Source organism: Hypanus sabinus, chromosome 7 (genome assembly GCF_030144855.1).
Source record: "Hypanus sabinus isolate sHypSab1 chromosome 7, sHypSab1.hap1, whole genome shotgun sequence".
NCBI classification, from domain to species: Eukaryota; Metazoa; Chordata; class Chondrichthyes; order Myliobatiformes; family Dasyatidae; genus Hypanus; species Hypanus sabinus.
In genome coordinates this window covers 135,578,397-135,598,986 of record NC_082712.1, presented here as the reverse complement: position 1 = coordinate 135,598,986, position 20,590 = coordinate 135,578,397, and the positions used below count along the sequence as shown (strand labels likewise).

The 20,590-nt window shown below is 38.9% G+C and overlaps 1 protein-coding gene across 1 annotated transcript in view; it reads left to right on the top strand.

Moving 5' to 3' along the window:
* Positions 1 to 2,753: 2,753 nt before the first annotated feature.
* The window catches only part of syt8 (synaptotagmin VIII), an 80,852-nt gene continuing 63,015 nt past the window's right edge, over positions 2,754 to 20,590 (top strand). Inside the window, exon 1 of the mRNA XM_059975701.1 lies at positions 2,754 to 2,977. The gene's annotated coding sequence lies outside the window, so the exon portion shown is untranslated. The remainder of the gene's footprint in view (positions 2,978 to 20,590) is intronic.

The following is a 20,590-nucleotide window of genomic DNA, read 5'->3' as shown; positions in this document are numbered from 1 at the left end:
TACTTGTGCTTGGTAGCGGGTGTGCTTTTTGTTTTGCCAGTAGGGGGAGTTGGGATTGTTGCCTGCCACTGCTTACGTGTGGAATGAGGAGCTTGTGGGGGAGACTTTAGGGTTCTCATGTTTAACTGTCGTTCATTCTTTGGGGCACTTCTGTTTTCGTGGATGTTTTGCAAATAAAAAGCATTTAATGATGTATATTGTATATATTTCCCTGACATTAAATTGAACCTTTGAATCTGAATTGGATCTGACTGCTCTACACCGATACCCTCAGAGCAGTCCAATTCAATGGGTGAAAGACAGATAGCTTCGCCATCAAGTCTGGAATCAGGCAAGGTTTTCCAGACTCCCCAGTCTTGTTCATGTGCTCTGTAGAGCCCCTTGCCAAATCCATCAGGAAAGCAAACTCATAAAAGGGGTGACATTGCCAGGCTGTGGAGGTATCCAGGTGATAACCTCCCTGTACAGGTCGCAGATATGATCGTTTTGGGTTGGCATCAGTGGCCAGAGTTAACTGGAAGTGTGAGGCCACGCTCTTTATTAACTGGCCCAATCAATCCAAGGTCACCTTCACCATTAGGTCTGACTACCTGAAGGTCCTGGGGATCTGTTTCGAGGGAGGGGAGGGCAGAGGTGTGTAACAGGAATTGTCTATAGCAGATTGGGAATGTTAAAAAGGAACTTGGACTGTGAGAATGGCACTCCACCTCAATAACTCGGAAGAACTTTGTCATCAGGTATGACGTACTCTTGGGCCTGCTGCTGTATTTGGCACAGTTGTGGCCCTTCCATACTCCTCTGACTTGAAAATCACCCAGGCTGCCTTTTGTTTCATCTGGGGATTCAAGATGGAACAAATCTGAAAGGCTGCAATGCATGAGTCCCTGGACAATGGAGGTAAAGGTGTACCGACTGTCACTCTCATCCTGATGACCACCTTTCTGTGTGTATCAGCTGAGAATGGGACCTAAATATGTGGCCCTCCAATGTCATTACATGCTAAGCATTTCTTTTTAGAAATATAGCATGGTAACAGTCCCTAGCCCAATGAGCCTGCACCTCCCAATTACACCCATGAGACCAAATAACTTAATAACTCAAACATCATTGGAATGTGGGAGGAAACCCGGGCACCCAGAGGAAACTCATGTAGTCATGGGGAAGACATACCAACTCCTTACAGACAGTGATGGAATTGAACCCAGGTTGTTGCTGCTGTAATAGTGTTTTGCTAACCGCCATGCTACTGTGCCAACTCCAATAGGTTCTAACTGTCAGTGTTGGAAAGGAAGGATCAAGCCCCGTTGCCATGCAATGTTCCAAATCAACTGGATGTTGTTGTATTACCCATCCTTCATGGAAAAGTGCTTCCGTTTCAACACCTTTGACCAGAAATCCACCAGGTAGTGGTCAGTATAGAATAGCCTGCAGATACCACCGGATGAAAGCTCAATGGACACTGTGGAGTGTTTCCCTTAGTAGACAATCCAAATCATCTTGCAGAATGCCTCATTGCCAGAACTCTCCTGCAAGCACCATTACCTTACTTGGCTGGTGGTTAGAAGAGCTCTTCCTGTCAGTTCCTTCCTGTATAGTTGGAAAATATAGCGGTATAGCTGTCCCCAGGCTGACTACATTGAGTATGAAAAAGTTGTCCACCTTTTTACAGGCTGTGAGATTGTGAAGAGCATATAGAGACAGTCACAAGGACCCTTGTCAAAGTTCATCCTAAGCAGATGCCTAACAGAGGACTCTCCGATCTATGGGATCTTCCCTGGGGCATGCACAGACTCAGACATCAAGTGCTGCTGGAAGATCACCAACTCAGTGAAAGATACTCCTTGGTCTGCCTGAAACATGTTGGGCTCCCAGTATAGCAAGACGCCCGTAGAGGAATGCTTCAGGAGTACCAGTATATGCTGAGGGATGCCCTGAAGCATGGTGCAGCCAACGCAAAGGCTCTGTGGGAAGGTCCACAGTCTCGTGTTCTTTAACTACTGGACACAGACAGGCAGGGAAAGGTTGGGTTAGTAAGTCCTTTAAATATTGTATTAGTGTCTCACCCAGGTGTTTGGTGGTGGCTGTGGTGGGGGGGGGGGGAACATATGAATGACAGTAGTGTAATAGTTTAAAAAAATAAGTTAACACTATTGAATGCATTGTTCACAAAGGTACACAAATGTAAAGGATTTGCAGTGTTTATTCTTTAGGTATATGTATATTTATTTATTTATGTATAAAGTTGATTTTGAAGTAACAAAATGGCCCTATACATGACCTACTGAGTGAAAATGGCAAAGTTGATGTACACTTTGTGATTGCGTCAGACTCCACCTCGGTGATCTCCTTTTGTTTATTGTGGAGGAGAGATTGAATATGAAGGCTTTCCTAGTTTTCAGGAATATGATCCACACTGCAGAATACATCAACTCCTTGAATTATTGGAAACAGATTAAGTCATTTTAAACTGAAAACAGAGCTCATTTCTTAGTTTATCACATTTTGATGGAACAGATTGTCAAGTGAGAAACTCCACATTGTGAGGCACCAAATGGTCAATTAATATTATTACACAGACTTTGCATGTAAACCACCAGAGGATGTGTGGTCTAAATTTATTTTAAGTTTATTTGTATCTGTTCAAATTGTAGAAGTTCCTCTTCTAAGTACAAAAGCTGGATGAATGTTTCGTGTGTCTAGCTGTGTGGGGGCAGGGATAGGAATTCCAAAGGGCGTTCCTCTGTGCTGCAGGTGCATTTTTTGTCATGCAGGTGTGGCCAGCTTTGAGTTTTGGTTTTCTCCATATCACAGGAAGAAAAGCTAGTCTGGTGTCTTTAACAGCCTGTGATTTTCATAGAAGGGCAGGTGATCTAAAACACCAGAAACAATGAAGGAACACAAAGCAGCAAGGTAGAAGGCCAAGGATCCTATCTGGATTTTACAACTGAGTTCCTGTTATTGTTCCTGAAGTTAAAAAGTGAGTTGCTTCAAACTTTGTTTATTACTTCATTTAGGCTCTAAGCAACAAAGCAGCTGAATTGCTTTTGGTGGTAGTTAAGAGAAATGTCTCGCAGTAACCTTGCAGTTAACGTTGTTAGGTATGGTATTTCCTTGCTTTTAATTCTGATTTGATGCTTTTGTCTTTCACTGTTTTCAATAGTCAAAGTCTGTGCTTCAAGATCACATTGACTAGCACATTCCTGATTCAAAGAGTTTAAGAATACTGGTATGCTTTTTGATCATGGGGATTATGACACTGCAGCCCCGTCCTAGTGCACTTTGTAGCAAAGTTGTTGATAGCTTGGGAAAAGAAATCCTGCTCATATTCCTCCTCCCTAGTACAGCAGTACTGAATCAATTTGTAGTGCAAGACTGCTCTTCATAACTTTATACCGTCTCTTTTTGTTGCTCCACGTAGAACTGTAAAGCCAATGCCGTTTAGGAGACATTCATGTGAGCCTAGGTTGTGTGCCATTGAAGCTGTGTTTGAACTTTTCCAGTGCCAACATATCTACATACACGTTCAGCAAAGAGAGTGAGAACGGAAACACAGACACCTCCAATACAAGCAAAGCTTTGTTTTTTTTTAATGTATACCTAGATCTAATATTTGTAAGATCTTGAAGGATTTTGACAGAATCGATGTGGAGAGGACATTTCATCTTGTAGAGGATCTTGGAGAGAATATTGACTGGCCCAGGGGTAGGCAAACTTTTTGACTTGTGGGCCACAAAGGGTTCTAAAATTTGACAGGGGGGCCGGGCCAGGAGCAGATGGACAGAGTGTTTTGGTAATACACCTCATAAGAGAAAATAAAATATCATGGGATATGTAGAAAACATGTGCTTTAATTTCAATTGAAAATGAACAAATGCATTACAACAAAATATCTGACTTTGAAGTCCCATGGTATTTAGCTATTTATTGAAATGACTTTTCAAACACTGAAAATTAAATGAATAAAATACAGCTTTTTTAATAGTAACAGTTATTATTTTAAAGCACTGAAAATTCTGTTATCCTTCAAGATATTATCATCATCACTCTGCTCCTGACTGTCTTTATTTCAAAAACGGTAGGAGATGCAGGTCTACTTGTCCTGTTCCTTCTTATTCAATTGTCCCCTGTGCCAAAACTCAACAACGACCAGCACAAAGACAGAACAGTGACAGCGCGCCAGTATGCGGAGCGCGTTATTTGATCTGGAGCGCATTTTTTATTTTGAGAACGTACATGCACCTGCGCACTACTCATGTCCATCACTTAACAGAAATGACATGTAACATTTGAAAAAAATATTTTCAAATGCATTTTTTACATAACACAACGAAGAAACTTATTTTTAATTTCAGTGGGAACAGTGTTGTTGGTCTCCCTTTTTAGCCAGCGCATCAAAGTCTGGATTTAGTTTTGTTGTGGCAATTCTCAGGATGGATCTGAGGTGTTGGTCAGTTAACATGGATCTGTGGCTGGCGTTGTTGATGTTCATGACACTGAACGCCTGTTCACACAAATAGGTCGAGCCAAACAAAGAGTAAAGCACAAATGTGGAGTAATACGCTGCACTTCAACAAAGGTCAATGTGTAGCGGTGTGCTACATGCAGCGCTAAAATTACAACACGGAGTCGGTAACCGCAGTCGAAGAAAAAAACTTTATTCGAAATCCCCAGCCTCATTTTTAAGCCTCCCTCAACCTGCCCCCCGTGGCGCAGAGGCTCCAAATCTCTGTGCTCGCAAATCCCCGCAGGCTATCTCCCATAGCCGGAATGCTGGCTAATTGTGAGCCGGTTCAGATGTTCCAGGAAATGGGTCACCACAAATGTATATAGAGTGCGTCATCTATTGGGAAAACGTCAGAATTGTGGGGAAAAAACGTTAACAAGGATTATTAATATAATTTCATCAAGTTCTGCGGGCCGGATTAAAAAGCTTAACGGGCCGCATATGGCCCGCGGGCCGTAGTTTGGCCATGCCTGGACTAGCCGCATCACAGTCTGGCATGGAAATTACCAACACCCTTGAATGGAAAATACTACAAAAAGTAGTGAATACCTCAACCAAAGCGGATTAACTTCACTTGCCCCATTGATATGTTCCTACAACCTACAGACTCACTTTCAAGGACTCTTCATCTCATGTTCTCGCTACTTATTGCTTATTTATTTATGATTATTATTTATGTCCTTTGCACACTAGTTGAACATCCAAGTTGGTGTGGTCTTTCATTGATTCTATTATGGTTATTGTGTACATCTGCAAGAAAATGTATCTCAGGGTTTTATATGGTGACACATATGTACTTTGATAATACATTTACTTCTATTTTTAAGCAGTGACACCTCCTTAAAGTCAGTGATTGCCCATTTAAGACCGAGCCGAGGTGATTTTGTTTTCTCTCTGAATGTCATAAATCTTTGAAACTTTTAAAGGCAGAGGAAGCAGAGTCCTTAAATAATCTTAAGGCAAAAGTAGTTAGATTTCTGAGAGACAAGGGACTAAAAGGTTACTGAGGGTAGAATGGAATGTGGAGTTAAGAATGCATTTGGATTAGCCACCATCTTGTTCAGCAGTAGAACGTGCTTGAGAATTGACTTATTCAATCAGTTCAAGACCTGAATAAGCAATCCATCCTTATCTTTTTCACAACTGCTTTGAAACATAGTGTTGTAGTCACTATATCTCCAAAATACTATTCACTGACTCTCCAGCCACTTGTCTAACTATATTCCCTAAACTTCAGTCCAGGAGTGCCCTTCTCTAATCCCCTTAATCATTCTGTCTCAAAACCAGAGGCTCTTCAATAATTTCACCCCACCTAAGACTGTCACAGTAAGGACACCTTCAATCATTAGTGGAAAAGTTTGAATGCCCTACTGTGGTGAACTACGTATACCTGTCTGGACACGCCCCCTGCTGACTGCTCCTGTGCCTCCTCCCACAGACCCCAGTATAAAGGCGATTGAGGTCTGAGCCCGGCCTCTCTGTCTCCAGGATGTAGTATGGTGGTCAACCACTGCTTGTTCCTTCTTCCAGTCAATAAAAGCCGATATCTCGCCTTTGCATCTCAGAGAGAGTTATTGATGGTGCATCACCTACTACACCCTATTATTTTAAACTGTTTTTGTGATTTCCCTATATATCAGTTCATCCAGCTCCCCCTAACTATTAACAGGCCTAGAAAATACCACTATCAATAGATTTCCCATACATCTGTTTTTAAGCTCCATATATCTGACCTTGTTTGAAATATCTTGAAGATCTTTGCTTACTACTACAGTAATTAATTCATTCATTAATTGATGTTGCAATGCCACCTCCTCTTTTATACCACCTCCTTGTTATGCCTGCAAAATGTATACCTTGGAATTTTAAGTGATCAGGTCCTCCCTTCTTTCACAATGTTTCTGTGATAGTAATAATATTTTATTACCATAATATTTAACGTTCTTGGTTCATTTACTAGACATTCTCCTTACATGAAAATAAATTCAGTTTATTTTTGCATTCCTTCCACTGGCCTTATGCAGCTCTGTCTGGTGGATTGACTATGTTTTTCCTTTTATATTTCACCACTTTAGTGTACATCACCCTTTTGCCACATTACTTTGCCAACTTCAAGCTCAGATTGAATTATCATTCAGCCATTCATAAATATAGCTAAGCCAAACAGCACTCCTCCGGCACCAAGGTGCAAAACATACTACCAGCAACACAGAGCACATAGCACATGCGGTTGTGATAACAGAAAACAGTCACAAGAGGTGTAGCATAACTCCCTGAATAGCACCAAATGGGGGGGTCCATCCCCCAACCCAGCACAGACTTCAGCACACCCACAGAGGCCTCTGCTTTCTCCCGCACCTGCTTGGCATCTCCTCTGCCAGGTAGCTGCAACAGGCGACCCTGCAGCCCAAGAGCCTAGTCCTTCCATAGTCACGACAACGCAGCTTCACAACGCCATGAATCTTGCCAATGAACCAGTGAACTGAACCTGCAGTATTCCATATTGCCAATGTTCAATGGGGTCTTAGGATCAGGAGAACATAGTTTAAGTCTTATCCAAAAGTTATAGCAAGCTTCCCTGAAATGATATTATACACATTCTGGTTTAGATGCACCTTGCACAGATTCCACCTTCCTCAGAAGCAGTCCCAGTTATTGAGAAATCTAAAGCTTTCCCTGCTACATCATTTCTTTGGTTGCATCTAACCTTTTGTTCAATTTCTATACTTGTTAGCTTGTAGCACAGTTGCAGAGGGAAAGTTGTTGCAGAAACTGGGAATAGTGACTATGGGGAAAGATGATGGAATGTGGAACAAAAATCAGAATGACGGAAGAAGTCAGAGGGTCAAGCAGTGTCTGGGAAAACAAAATGTGTATACTGATGTTTCAGGTCAAGACCCTGCATCAGGACTGGGAGCCAACAGATATGAGTGTACAACATTTGTCACCACAGATGCTGCTTGGCCCTCTGAATTCTAAGAGCCTTCTATTTTTTGTTATTGTGATCTCTCAAATTTCAAAGATCAGCCTTTGATTTTTATTTTACGTGAAGGGGTCAATGTATTTGGCTGCACAATCTTGTGCTGGATTGAGTTGCCAGGGGTGGCGGTGGAGGCAAATAAGAGCCATTTAAGAGGCTTTTAAATACACAAATGAATGTGCAGAGAATGGAGGGTTATGGTAGAATGCATTAGTTTAGTTAGTTGTTTAATTACTAGTATAATTAGTTTGGCACAGCATTGTAGTAACCAAGCCTATTCCTATAGTGCACTGTTAAATGTTCTAATCCTTTGCTTGGAGTGGATTGATTTACGGTGGGCCATACAGGTATAGCTGAGTTTTTAATTATACTAGTTTTTAAACCTTTTTTAATCAGTGCTGTGACAAATATATACCAACCCTTAGACAAAAATATTTAATTGAGACACTTGGTACTGCAATATCTGGTTTTAAAATACTTAACTTCAGAAGATAAAAAGGACATACATCCATTTTCTCTTGGCGAGCTGTGAATACAGGGAATCACTCCTATCCTAACTGCACAAGCAGACAATATGCAGTTAAATCTTTTGCAGGTTGTTCCATTTGTCAATCTTAGAATGAGTTTCTGATCCATTATTACATTAAGAGGTGCAGACTGGATTGTGGCAGTATAGGTTGGCTTTAAGTGATGCCCTCCACCGGAAATGCACATGTACAATAAACGCATCCAGCATTTTTTATTCCATTTTTATTTCTGATATATTGCATTTGCAGTTACTTCCACTTTCAAAGCTGTTAGAGGAAGTGCAGTAATTCAATGTGTAAGATTCTTCATCGTATTTTGCAGTAGAAACTACAACAATATTCTGAAATTCCACATTCCTCAGGCCTCATTGAGAATTCTTTCAACAAGTATTAGAAGAGGAAGCTCCGATGAGTGTCCATAGTTTCTACAACACGCTGAACCTAACCTTTCTGTGTACAGATGATCTGTTCAAATCATTTTGTTAATACATTAAACTTGCCTGATTTACTTCAAATTCTTTGTCCTGAAGTATTCTTCCATCCTGTGGAAGTTGAAAAGTCCAGACTTTCTTTTGTAAAATGACTGAACAATAAATAACTAAGCAAATGTTAGCATGAGAACATGATCTTGATGTTTCAACAAAACATCAATGGTGTTTCTAGCAACACACACAAAATGCTGGTGGAACACAGCAGGCCAGGCAGCATCTATGAGGAAAAGCACTGTTGACGTTTCAGGCCGAGACCCTTCATCAGGTGTTTCTAGTCCTGTTTTACAAATCAAAGCATTTTTATTTATAGACTCTGTTTTGCATTAAGTTTCAGCATATAAATTTTGGCCAGTCTGGTTTATCCATCATATGCTTTAACTACAAAATGGAATTTTGTAACTTAAGACAATTTCAGGGTTGCATAGTGGCACTGTGCACCTGGTAGAGCTGCTGATTCACAGCTCCAGCAACCATGTTCAGTCCTGACCTCTGAAGCTGTCTATTGCAAGTGTGGATGTTCACCATTTGTCTCCATGGATTTATGCCGCTTGTTTCAGTTTCCTAAAAACTAGTTGATTGCTGCAAGTCACTGTTTCTGAGACTCCTGCAATGAATGAAGATAGAGTTGATGGGATATGGAGCAGAAAATGGATTAGGGTAGAAATTGTGTGCTTGATGCTTAGCATCAACTGCATGGGAAAGAGTCTATTTCTATATTCTACCTTTCTTTGGTTTAATTATATTTGGACAGAGAATGACAGAACCATGGATACAGACAGAGAATCACTAATGTACAAAACAGAGAAAGCACACTGATGTACTGTATGGAGAGAGTAGGACAGTTCGAATATGCAGGATAGAGAAAGACAGAGACAGACATGGAGAGAGAGAGAGATATGTCACCCATTTAAAAAACTGCATCAGGGAGATGCTACAAGTTTGTCACCAGCAGGAATACATGACATCTCCAAAGCTTCTATGCTATAGCAATCCAGCTTCTCAACAGTACTCACTCAGGTGCAATGCCCTAACTGTCTCTGCAGAATATTTGTTAAATGGTCTTTCCTGCCCTTCTTGTTCTGTTTAAATTAAATTATTGTGTCTGTATTTGAATTTGATTATTGACGTTTGCACGTGACCTTTCTACTAATTGTTGATTGCTCATGGTCGTTTGCAGTATTGTCTTGTAAATTGTTGGTTGCTATTGTACTGTCTGTTATGATATTGTCCTGTGTTTAATGCTTGGCACTGAACTACAATCATTTCTGGTATGTTTCATAAACTGGTAATAAAGTGATTCTGAGAAGGCAGGCAGAGACAGGCAAAGAGAGAGGGAAAATCACTGATACAAACAAGAAAAGAAAGAGCTACAGATATGCCTTGGAAAATGAGTCACGTGGGTATTGGCCAAAATGGCACTGGTGAACTATGACGACATGTTGTGGGCTGCTTAAAAAAAACTTCTAATTATGCTCCTTCTGAATTACTCTCACTGAAATCTGTAGCCTGTGATTTCCCTTTAAGCAACATACTTTTGAACTATCTTAATGAACTTGCAATTTCCCGATCTTCTGAAGGACTTGTTGGATTTAACTCTCAAGCATGCAAGTTCTAGTTTATGTTTAATTGTCAGTCAACCATACATGAATACATCCAAATGAAACAGTGTTTCTCCAGGGCCAAGATGTAAAACCCAGTATCAACAGTCTGTATCAAGTTACATATAGCGCATGTAAGATTGCAAGTAAACATATGATCATACAAAATATATATATATCGCCCAAGTCCCTGAGCGACATGTTCTGTAAATTGATGATGTTTGGATGTCATCAGCAAGAACAAGCAATTCTCAGCAGTCTGCAGGCGAACATTCGCACACCTGCACACAACCCAGCTTGTCATTCCATAGATAAAACACTGGAAAAGAAGGGGGAATACACCAGAATAAAAAGGTTGGGGAGAGGGAGGATAGCTGGAAGCTGATAGGTGAATCCTGGTGGGTAGGAAAGAACTGGTGAGGAAGGAACCTGATAGGAGAAGAGACTGGACCATAGGAGAGATGGAAGGAGGAGGGGATCCAGAAGAGGTGATAGGCAGCTGAGAAGAGGTAAGAGGCCAGATTGGGAATGGAAGAAGAGATGAAGGGAAAGGAATTTTTTACTGGAAGGAAAAATTGATATTCATGCCATCAGGTTGGAGGCTACCCAGACAGAATATAAAGTATTGCTCCTCCACCCTGAGGGTAGCCTCTTCTTGGGACAAGAGGAGGCCATGGACTGATATGTAAAAACGGAATGGGAATTAGAATTAAAATATTTAGCCAATCTTCCGTCTTCCCCCACATTTTTTATTCTGCTGTCTCCCCCCTTCCTTTCCACTCCTGAAGAAGGGTCTTGGCACAAAACGTTATATGTTATTCATTTGCACAGATGCTGCCTGATTTGCTGAGTTCCTTTAGCATTCTATGTGTGTTGCTTTGGATGTCCAGCATCTGCAGACTTTCTCATGTTTATGAGGCAACTGAATCAGTTACTTTCCAACTGCTCCAATTTCGGTCAACCCATTCAACTATGTCAATAAACATAGTCCCAATTACCCTTTCACCATAATTAACCATCCCATGATTATAATTATTTTTCCATGCAAAATAAAATAGCCAGGGTAAAATAGCTAGCCCAAGCAGCTTCTAAGCAAATGAAGATTAAATTGAATAAGAAAAATAAATTAATCAGTTTATACATTTCCTCACTCCACTCTTCCCTATGCTTTTTTTTTCCTGTTGCAGTGTCTTTAAAACAAATCTTCCCATGTGGCTGGAAGTTTTCTGTCTTTCAGAGGAAGAGATTCTGGATGGCCTTAAGAGGATGATAGGCTATTTCTAGTCCTAGAATATATCTTTTACCATGAGTGTCAAAATTCTAGGTTAAATAGGTCACAACACATGTACAGAGACGACAACAGGTTAATGCACATGGATTGCACAGCCATTTACCCCATGGCAATGTCTTAGGAAACATAGTTGTGTTTTGGTGAACTCCTTGATGAATTTGCAAGCTCCTTTGCACACCAATAGTTACAGGCCAGATGGCAGTAGTCCTTGTGTTTGCAACAGGAAAGTAGGTGCACCTTATAAACACAAGATTTTGCTGATACTGGAAATCCAGTACAACACACACAAATTGCTGGAAATAAATAAACAGTTGACATTACGAGCTGTGAACCTTCTTCAGGACTGAAAAGGAAGGGGGAAGAAGCCAGAATAAAAAGATGGGGGGAGGGTAAGAAGGATTAGCTAGGAGGTGCTTGCTAGGAGATGGGTGGGTGGGAAAGATAGGAGAAGGTGGAATCTAATAGAAGAGGAGAGTGAACCATGGGAGAAAGGGAAGTGGGAGGTATGAGTAGAAGAGATGAGATGCCTGTGTGGGAATAGGAGAAGAGGGAAGTTGGAGGGAAAAAATGGCCATCAGGTTGGAGGCTACCTCTCTGGAATATGAAGTGTTGCTACTCCACCCTGAGAGTGTCCTCATTGCGGTAACACAGGATGCCATGGATCACCATGAAAGAATGGGGATATGAATTAAATGGTTGTAATTGGGGGAAATTGCACTTTTGGTGACGGAGAGGAGGTGCTTGACAAAGCGAAGTCTCAATTTAATTTTGGTCTCAGCAATGTAGAGGAGGTTGCATTGGAAGCACCAGGTACAATAGATAAACCCAACGGATTAGCAGTTGAAATGTTGCCTCATCTGAAGGACCTGCTTGGGGCCCTGAATGGAGCTAAGGGAGGTGGTAAATGGGCAAGGGATATGTTCCAGGAGGGTGATTAGTGGTGAGGGACGAATAGTCAAGGGAATCGTGGATGATGTGAACCATATGGAAAGCAGAGAGTGGGGAGGAGGTAAAGATGTGTTTGGTTGTAGGATCCCAGTGAAGATGGCAGAGGTTGCAGAGAATGATGTGTTGGATTTGGAGGCTCGTGGGGTGGTAGGTGAGGGCAAGAGGAACTCTGTCCCTGTTAAGGAGATGGGAAGATGGGGTGAGTATGGATAGCTGGGACATAGAGGAGATCTGGGTGATGGTAGCATTAATCGTGGAGAAAGAAAGCCCCATTCTTTGAAGAAGAAGGACACCTTTGATGGAAAGCTTCATCCTGGGAACCGATGCAGTGGAGACAAAGGAACTAGCATTTTTCTGCAGTAGGTGCAAGAGGGGAATAGCTGCAGAAGGTGTAGCCTGCATGCAAAATCTAACCTATAGATGTTGAGTGGTTTCTGCTGGAACAGTTGAAACTGGAAATTTCTGCCACTAATTTAATGTGGGTGGCAAAAAAGCCAGAAGGGTGTACTGATGCTTAACAATATTAGGTGTAGCTTTTGATTAACAAAATTGGCGCAGAGAACTATGCTGTGTATTGAGAAGTGTCAGACACTACTAGTGAATTCAGTGGAACATGGGTATGAGGCCACAGAAAGTCTTATGATATTTCATCCATGTCCTAGGGGTTTGACACTTGACTCTGATGGTCACAACAGTTTTCTCTGACTCCACTTGCAGATGTAAGCTTCCTAGCCTGTCGTGGAGACAGGACATCTCTTCTACTTTGCATCACAAAGTTCCAAGTAAATTTATTAGCCAAGTACTCTTATGTTACCATAAACAACCCTGAGATTCATTTTCTTGCAGGCATATGCAATAAATCCATAATAGAATCAATGAAAGACCACACCAATTTGGGTGTTCAACCAGTGTGCAAAAGACAGCAAACTGCAAATACAAAAGAACAAATAATAGTAATAATTAAATAAGCAATAAATATTGAGAATATGAGATGAAGAGTAATTGAAAGTGAATCCATGGGTTATGGAAATTTTTCGATGATTGGGCAAGTAAAGATGAATGAAGTTATCCCATTTGGTTCAAGAGCCTATTAATTGAGAGAGCTATGTACACAGCTTTGTGGTGCACTGGTGCTGATGGAGATTGGAAGGAAATGATCAGCATGGTCTCCTTAAGGGAAAATCTTGCCTGACGAACCTGTTGGAATTCTTTGAGGAGATTGCAAATAGGATAGGTAAAGGGGCCACAGTGGATGTTGTATATTTGGACTTTCAGAAGGCCTTTGATAAGGTGCCACACATGAGGCTGCTAACCAAGTTAAGAATCCATGGTATTCAAGGAAAGTTACTGGTTTGGTTAGAGCATTGGCTGATTGATAGGAGACAGTGAGAGGGAATAAAAGGATACTAATGTGGTTGGCTTCCAGTAGTAGTGTTCCACGGGGGTCAGTGTGAGGACCACATCTTGTTATGCTGTATATCAATGATTTAGATGATGGAGTAGGGAGCTTTGATGCCAAATTTACAGATGATACAAAGATTGGTGGAGGGACAGGTCATGTTGAGGAAACAGGTAGGCTACAGAAGGACTGAGACAGATAGGGAGAATGGGCAAGAAAATGGCAAATGAAATATAATGCTGGAAAATGTATGGTCATGCATTTTGTTAATAAAAATAAATGTCCAGACTATTTTCTAAACGGGGAGAAAATTCAAAAATCTGAGATGCAAAGGGATTTGAGAGTCCTTGTGCAGAACACCCTAAAAGTTACCTTGAAGAGATGGTGAGGAAGGCAAATGCAATGTTAGCATTCATTACAAGAGGTCTGGAATATAAGAGCAGGGATGTAATACTGGCACTTTAAAAGGAACTGATGAGGCCTCACCTTGTGTGTTGTGTATGGTTTTGGGCTTTTCATCTAAGAAAAGATATGCTGGAATTGGAGAGGGCCCAGAGGTGGTTTACAAGAATGATTTCAGGAATGAAAGGGTTATACAAGGAACATTTGATAGCTGTAGATCTGTACTTGCTAGAATTAGAAGGATGAGGGGTGATCTCCTTGAAACCTTTTGAATGTTGAAAGGCATAGACAGAGTAGATGTGGAAAGGATGTTTCCCATGGTGGGGGAGTCTAGGAGAAGAGGGCATATCTTCAGGAGAGAGGAGCTTCCATTTAAAAGAGAGAAGCAGAAAAATTTCTTCAGCTAGGGGATGGTGAATTTGTAGAATTTGTTACCATAGGCAGCTATAGAGGCCAGATCATTGAGTGCATTTAATGTAGAGATTGATAGGTTCTTGATTGGACACAGCACCAAAGGTTACAGGGAGAAGGCCGGGGAAAAGGGTTGAGAAGGAAAAAAATTGATCAGCCATGACTGAATGGTGGAATAGACACATTCACCCAAATGGGCTAATTCTGCTTATGAAAATGTTGCCAATCCAAACTGGAGTCTGCAAGTGAGGAAAGTGAGGATCCAATTGCACAATGAAATACTGAGGCCAAGATCTTGAAGCCTCATTATTAGTTTTGAGGAGATAATGGTAATGAATTCCAAGCTGTAGTCAATAAAATGCTCTGATGTATGCACCTTTGCTATCTAGATGTTACAGGGTTGAGTGAAGAGCCAATAAGATAGCCCCTACTGTGAACCTTCCACACTGGTAGGCTAATTGGAGTGCATCCAAGTCACTTCTCAGGCAAGACATGATATGTTTCATCACCAGCCTCTCAAAACACGTCATCACTGTGGATGTAAATGCTACTAGACTATAATCAATAAGGCAGGTTACCTCATTCTTAGGCAGCAGTATAAGTGAATTTTTCTTGAAGCAGTGGCTACCTCAGACTGTAAAAGTGAGAAGTTAAGGATCTCAGTGAACACACCAGCCAGTTGATCAGCACATATCTTTAGTACTTGGCCAGCTTCCCCATCTGGGCCAGATGCAACAGATTGTGGATCTTATGGTTCCTCCAGGGTTCCTGGCTGGGGAAGACTGAATGATTTTTGTGGGCTACAGTTGCCTATAGCTGTTTTAATAAAGTCCATGACAATCATAGTGTATTCTTTCACAAGTGTAATACAAAACATCATGGAGCCACTCCTCTGTAAATTGTTCCATTCTTTAACCTTGACCTGTTTCAATGAGTTTCAGAGCACCTTCCACACCAAACTTTCCTTGCACTTCTCCGATATTAAGTGCAGACTGGGTTTTGGTAGTGAAAACTAGCTTTAAGCGATACTGAAATTGAGCTCTCTACTGGTATAAAAAGCCAATACATGGTGTTATTCATGCTGACTCCACTCATGAATCAAATAAATAAGTGACAGTATAAAGCTGATATGCTCTGTGTAGATCAGGTAATGGATGTAAGCTAATTTCACACAATTTCCGGGCTGTGCAACTCAAGCACTTTACTTATAGAGATGGCAAAGTAATAAGTCATGGCTCATTCAAATTAATTCAATTCCTAAAGCAGAATCTATTGGGCAGATGCTGCTACAATGTGTACTCAGTGCAAATGACCAGAGATAAAAATCCTGTTCCATGATGGTCAATATCAATTCTCCTCAGGCAGATTAAAACTACTCGCTGCGTGCAAAGAAAAAAAAATATCACAGGGGGAAATTAATGGAACTACATTGCACAAGCTCATGTGAGGAAAGAGGATAATCAGTGTTTCTTTAGGTTTTGGAAGGACTAATAATTCCATTCAAATTCTCAAGCTAAAGTAAAAGGAGTTCCTATTTTTATAGATTCTTCAACCTCATTTGTTCATTATGAAACAAGTTCAGATCTGAATGGTAGATTTTTGATAATTATTGACTTACTTTTTAACAAAAAAGTTGTTATGGTTAATGTTTATGCTCCAAATATTGATTGTCCTGATTTTTTAAGTGCTTATTTACATCCCTTCCTAATTTAAATTATTATATGTTGATAATGGGTGGGGATTTTATCTGTTGTTTAAATCCTTCGATGGATAGATCTATGTCTAACCAGGCACTTCCAAACAAATTGGCTTCTTTTATCAATTCCTTTATGGTTGATTCCAGAGTTTCTGAAATTTGAAGATTTCTATTTTATAAGGATAAGGGATTTTCATACTTTTCTCATGTATATCATAATTAGTCTAGAATTGACTATTTCTTCATTGATTATCATTTAATTCCATCCATTATTGACTGTAACTATGATTCCTTTGCCATCACCAACCATGCGCCTTTGAAACTATCTATGAAGATAACGGATACATTTTCTAGCGCTAGACAATGGTGGTTCAATTCTACTCTACTTCAGGACTCAAACTTTGTCAATCTTATTAGACAACAGATTGATTTTTTCTTTTCAACAAGCGTTATAGAAGAAATTTCCAAAGGGATATTATGGAACACTTTTAAAGCATATATTCATGGACAAATCATTTCATATTCTGCTGGAGTGAAAAAACGAACCATTTGTGAAATACTTATGCTGGCTGACAAGATTAAAGAAATTGATGAGAAATATTCTATGGCTCCTAGTAAGGAGCTTTATAAAAAGAGAGTTGAACTTCAAATGGAGCATAGTCTATTATTAACCTCTCCGATTGAAAATCAATTAAGTAAAACCAGGACCCAGTTTATATTCATGGTGATAAATCTGGTAAATTATGGCTAATCAATTGAAAATTGCTTTGGCCAAACGCCAGATTATCAAGATTCATAAATGGGATGGTACACTGACAGTTGATCATGATGAGATAAACAAATCTTTTCAGAATTTTACAATTCTCTATATCAATCAGAATCCCCCGATGACCCTACTATAATGCATGAATTTTTAAGGAAACTGAATATTCTGAAATTATCATCCAATGAATGTTTTATATTAGATGCATCTGTTATGGAAGAAGAAATAAAAGAGGCTATTTTTTCGATGAAATCAGGTAAAGCACCTGGTCCGAATGGTTACAAAGTAGAATTTTTTAAATCCTTTTCTACTATACTCTCTCCTTGGTTATGTAAAATTTTTAAGGAGACATTAACCAGAGGTAAACTACCATAATCTTTTTACAAGGCCTCTATTTCCCTAATTCTTAAAAAAAGATAAAGATCCTGTTGAAAGTGCATCATATAGGCCCATATCTTTGCTGAATATTAACTCTAAGATTTTTTCTAAAATTTTGGCAACTAGATTGGAGAACATATTACTTCAAATAATCTCTGTTGACCAGACTGGATTTATTAAAAATCGTTATTCATCTTTTAATATTAGGAAATTAATTAATATAGTTTATACTCCACCTAGAACTCCAGAGTGTGTCATCTCATTGGAAGCTAAGAAAGCATTTGTTAGAGTTGAATGGCCATATTTACTTAGTATGCTTGAGAATTTTAATTTTAGTCTGAAATTTATAACTGGGATTAAATTGATATACTAGACCCCTTTGGCTTCAGTATTTACCAATAATCAAATATCTCCTTTTTTTCAGTTGTTTTGTGGTACTAGGCAAGGCTGTCCTCTTAGCCCATTATTATTTGATATTGCTTTGCAACCTTTAGCTATTGCAATTTGTGATTTCCCCAACATTTTTGGCATTACCAGTGGGAATGGGACATACACGCTATCACTATATGCAGATGATTTGTTTCTATATATTTCTAATCCTGATAAATCCATTCCATTCCTGCAGTTTCATCTCTGCTTGCTCAGTTTAGTAGCTTTTCTGGCTACAAACTGAATCTTGATAAGAGTGAATTATTGACATTAAACATGCAAATTCCAATTTATAAACATTTACCATTTAAATTGGTCACGGACTATTTTACTTATTTGGGTGTTAAAATTACTAAGAAGCATAAGGATTTATTTATGGTTATTTTTTTTACCTTTAGTTGATCAGGTTAAACAATTGTTTACTAAATGGTCCCCATTGTCTTTATCACTGATTGGTCGAATCAATGCTATAAAGATGATTATTTTACCTGAATTTTTATATTTATTTCAATTGCTACCAATTTTTATTTCTAAATCCTGTTTTTGATATTGTTGACTCTAAAATTTCTTCATATATATGGCAGAATAAAAAATCCTAGGTTAAGTAAAAAAATTTACAGAAGTCTAAAAATGATAGTGGTTTGGCAATGCCAAATTTAAGATTTTATTACTGGGCAATTAACATTAGATATTTAATATTTTGGACACAGGACTTGGATGTAATTCAAAGTCCACAATGGGTAAACCTTGAATGTAAATCTGTACAAGGGTTCTCATTGGTTTCTATCTTAGGGAACTCGCTTCCCTTTGCCCTTTCTAAATTGAGTAAACAAATGGTTAATCCAATAATTGAATATACATTATGAATATGGTTTCAATTTAGTAAATGTTTTGGCTTGAATAAGTTTATTTTTTCAAGCCCTATTGTATCTAATTTCTTTTTCCAAGCCTCTGTTATGGATTAAGCCTTTTTGATATGAAAAACGAAGGGTATAATATTTGTGACTTATTCTTGGATAACTGTTTCACGTCTTTTGAACAGTTGCCTAATAAATATAATTTACTTTGGTCCCATTTTTTAGATACTTACAAATTAGAAATTTTCTGAATAATATTTTACAGACTTTTCCAAATTCATATCCAAATGATATCATGGAAAAAAAAAATAGGTTCAAACCCTTATTGGAAGGGTTTAATAGCAACTATTTATGATAGGGTTATGAAAATACAGCTAGGTATATCAGATAAAATTAAGAATGAATGGGAAAAAGAACTTCAACTTTCCTTACCTACATAGAAATGGGAGAAAATTTTTCAATTAGTTAGCTCCTCCTCTATATGAGCTAAACATGTGCTGATACAATTTAAGGTGGTGCATAGGGCCCACATGTCCAAAGTCAAGCTTGCTTGTTTTTAATCCCACATAAATCCTACCTGTTATAGATGTCATTCTGAAGTAGCCTCTTTGACTTTTGTGTTTTGGTCTTGTCCTTCTTTGGAGAAATATTGGAAACATATTTTTGACATTATTTCAACTGTTTTGAATATTGATTTACATTCTCATCCTATTACCACAATTTTTGGCTTACCAGTTGTGGAAAATAGTTTTTTATCCTCTTCAGCTCGTTGGATGATTGCATTTGTTACATTAATGGCCAGAAGATCCATTTTATTGAATTGGAAAGAGATTAATCCTCCTACTACATTCCAATGGTGTTCCCAAACTATATTTTGTTTAAATTTAGAAAAAATCAGAAGTGTCATTTTTGACCCCTTGGTTAAATTCGAAGAAATTTGGAGACTATTTATTCAACACTTTCATATGATGTAACTTGACCTTTACCGAATCCTTTTTGTTGTCCTTAAATATTTGGATAGAGGAGTGGAGTTATTGACATTATGGATTATATCTGTTGTAATATAATAGCCCAGCTTTGTTTAGTTTAGGTCTACTTCACTCAAAAGGAGTGTCTTCCTGTCATCTCAGAGGAATACTTTGAACATAGAATACAGCATAGGAATAGGCGCATGATGTTGGGTCAAACTGAATGCTAATTGTTCTGTAACTTTTTCAGTCTGCAGCGCTGTATCATAATGCCATAAACAAAACCTGCTAAGAGCTCATCTTAGCACAAACTTAATTAGAAATATAAGTCAGTACCCTAAAAGAACCATTTAAATTTCCTTTAATGAAATGTAAGAAGAACTTCATGGGAAGAAAATTATATTAGGACCAATTCTGAATACATTATGAAATGCTTCAATCAGTTTTTAAAAATATTTCCAAATTATTTTTGTAATTCATACTTGTATTATTTAATAGAGTGAGTTGTAGTAATTAAATTACCTTGGCAAACATAGAAGGAAAAAAGATAGGGTCAATTGGACAATTTAAATTACTGGCTGAGAGAATTGTGCTTAATAGCTTTCCATCATTCACAGCTGTTTGGCACAAACTTGTGTTTGTTTTTGTAATGAATTATACCACAGTTCAATAATTCCTGCTTAGAAAAGGCAGTGGTGTGTTTCTTTTGAGAAAACAAGGAGAAGCACAAAGTCCATAATGTAAGAAAGAGTAGAAGTGAAGGTTAACAATGGTTCTCAGGGTTTAAAAGTTTATGGCTTATAGAGGGAAGTAAAGAGTGAAGGATCCAGTCATTCATAATCATGGGAAAGAATAAATAGCTACTTGCTAACTCTTAGATAACTGCAACATAATTTGATGTATCTTTGGTTACATTTCCAACTCTTTGGACTGTTCCCAAACTCTTTC